We start from the raw sequence: 3,374 nt of genomic DNA, 5'->3' as shown, positions 1-3,374 counted from the left end.
GCCTCAAAAACAGTCGCACATCTATCTTTCCAAATCAACCAAAGGAATTCAGCTCTGACTCTGGCCCAACTTCGTGAGAGCACCCCCACCGTATCCCCTAGAAGTAGTTGTTTAGCAGAGGGCAGGCCGCCCAGAGCAAACCAAATCGATGACAATATGTCAACAGATCTCTGACAATTTCTGAACAGATGCCCAATATCTTCAATGCTAAGTTTACATCTAGCACATACCCCATCTGAGAGCCCACATTTCCTACACTTGTCACCTGTCCAAATGGCTTTATGCATAATCAACCACAATAACACAGATTTCTTAGGCTGAATCTCTTTAGACCAAATTGAGTGAAATTTGAAGTTCCATTGGCGCCTGTCATAAAGGACTGACCATCTCTTGTTGAGAGCCACATGTACAGGGGTAGACGGTACTGCTTGCACACGAGGGGGGTGACAGAACGCTGTGCCTCCTCTCCAACATAAGCCTTTGATGGAAATGGGCTCGGAGACTGATATCTGCCATGCCTCATTTTCAGGAAAGATGTTGATACAATCTCGCACCAGCATCACTTCCCAAGGGAGGAGTGAGAATTTTAACAGAAGTTCATCATTAGTCATCCACCTATGGGAGGGAAATTGCCACACATCAGCCCATACTTTGATGCCCTTCTTGTGAATACGTAGAGCAGTACGTATTGAAATGCTGGACACTGGAGGAACTAGACTAAGAGGAAACCACAGAGAGTCCGAAGCTCTGATAGAGTAACTGTGTCTGCTTTCCCACACAACCCCTACCTTGTCACGAAATTTGTTCCAAGCTTTCCATAAAGAGCGAAGCAGCTCAGACCCTTTAGGTTTGACAGTTTCATGTCCTAGCAAGATAGTAATCCAAGGCAGATCCTTCCAACCTGAGAAATTTTCCAAGGAGAATTGGTCAAAGTTTCTGAATAGCAGACGGGAAGAGCATTCCTCACGGTGAGAGACAGCTCTAATAATAGTCTTAACAGCAAGACGGTCAGCCCTAGCAAGAATATCTACAACCCCCAGTCCCCCTTTGTCCCTGGGAAGGCAACAAAATTCCCATTTAACTTTGGCAGCTCCTCTCCTGAAAGGGTCTCCTGACCAAAGGAAGTTCCTACAAGCTTTTCAATTTCCTTAGATGAGAGTCTGGGGGTCTCCAACAGGTGAGGAAGAAAAGGACGTAAGCAGCTAAAAAATGATTAATTACCAGCACTCTGCCCGCTAACGATAGCTGCATACCCATCCATCTATTCAACTTGCCCCTGAATTTATCAACTATCCAGTCCCACCTTTCTTCAGGGTAACTCCGAAGCCCATAGGAATGCCTAGCAACCGAAAAATTTCACTAGCCCGAATGTTCTGATAGCCCTACTGAGCCAGCCAAACTGGGAGATTTCCTTCAACAGAGAACACTCCCGTTTTTGTATGATTGACCCTTGAGCCAGATGCTATACAAAAGGTGTCCAGCACCTTCCAGAAGGTCAGGAGAGAATTCTGATCATTGATGAGCAAGGCATTGGTGTCGTCCGCAAACTGAGAAAGAATCTGAACACCATTTGAGCTAGGTAAGGGAATGCCTTTGATTAGCCCCAGACTCTGGGATCTTTGCACCATGCAATTCAAACTATCCACAGAGATCACAAACAACAGAGGAGCAAGTGGACAACCCTGTCTGATCGACCTCGCCAGGGGGAAGACATCTGACATTGAGTTATTTAGCGCCACTCTAGCTGAAGCATTACCGAAGAGGGTTTTAACAAACTGGATCAAGCTCGGGCCAAACCCCATCTTCTCCAGATAGAGTAATACAAAGCTCCACTCCAGCCTGTCTAGGCTTTGTCAAAATCAACTTTGGCAAAAATAAAGTCAATCCCTTTCTCCTGAGCATACTCTACTCCTTCCCAAATTGAAATTACAGCTTCAATGAGTCTTCGTCCACGGATGAATCCTTTATGCTCTGCTGAGATGTGTTTCATTAAGCTGGGAGTGATCCTGCAGGCTATCACTTTGGCGAGCACTTTGTATACAGAATTCAGCATAGTCAGAGGCCTCCAGTTCTCTAGGAGATCCTTAGGCCCTCGTTTGTGGATAAGTTTTATCACTCCCATATTGATAATAGTGGGCAAGGCAGAGTACTTCACTGATTCTTCCCAAACCCTCTGAATGAAAGGGGCAATCCAATCTTTGAAGGCAAGGAAGAACTCACCCGGCATACCATCCAATCCACGGGTTTTGTTTGGTTTCAAACTCTCTATGGCCATCTTAATTTCTGAGATTGAAATAGGTACATATTCTTCTCTGAGAGAGCTCTCTCATCCTGTGCTCATATCTTGGGGACCCATCCTTCAAAAGCTAGCTAGATATCTCTCCTCTTTGGTGGGTTGGGTTGGTCTTCCATGGAAGCTTGTCCTTTGTAGGGTGCACTTTGGTCTTCTTGGTGCAGTTTTGTGTTGTAGTTCTAGTTGTGATTGACCATGGTGGCTTCTTCAGCAACCCCCTTTCTTTTTACCGGTTGTTGCATGTAGCTTCATCGTCCCTCTTTACGAGGGGTTTTTTCCCCTAGCTTTTCTTTGTAATAGTCTTTAGCTTGTGTTAGCTTGGTCATGTGTTGTTTCTTGTTGGCTTTATGCCTTCAAGAATATTTTTTTTTCTCTTTTGGTATAATGGTGCATCCGACTCATAATGTGAAGCTAGATACAACATTATGCCTTGTATATAAGTACCCACATCAATTTTATTTAGAACACACAAAACCCACATTGGAAGAGACAACCATATTTGCATTACCATGACATCATACAAAAAGGCTAAGACTAATTTGTACATCAAAATTGTCCAAAACTATATCACCTATATAAACACAAAACCATAAACACGATCATAAACACATAACTTGCCATAAAGTCACAAGATACTATAAATTTCCATGAAATTCCATAAGACATATTATCTTACCTAATTAAAGTCCAATTGATATTTGGCCTTGATGCACAAAATCCTCAAGAAGGGGAATAAGACTACTACTGCAAACATAGTTTTCCTCGTGCCCTTGCATTACACCAGATGGCTTGCGGTTGAAAATATAAGTGCAAAATACCATAGACCATATGCATAAACCATAACAATAACTATAAACAACCATAGCCATAACCATAATCAAAACCCTAACAAAACATGACCATAACAAAACATAATCATAAAACAAAGTTTACATGAAATTATGAGTTGCCATAAATGGAAGTTCAACACTTACAAAATATGCATGAAAAGTCTCCCATTTTTTGATTCCTAGATGCAAGCTCCCCACACTCTCCATATGCCTTGTTGTGGCCTCCTCTTGTTGCATGTATTTAGAAGGAT

This window comes from Cibotium barometz, chromosome 3 (genome assembly GCF_041138505.1).
Source record: "Cibotium barometz isolate CiBa-2024 chromosome 3, ASM4113850v1, whole genome shotgun sequence".
NCBI lineage: Eukaryota > Viridiplantae > Streptophyta > Polypodiopsida > Cyatheales > Cibotiaceae > Cibotium > Cibotium barometz.
This window is presented reverse-complemented; position numbering follows the sequence as displayed.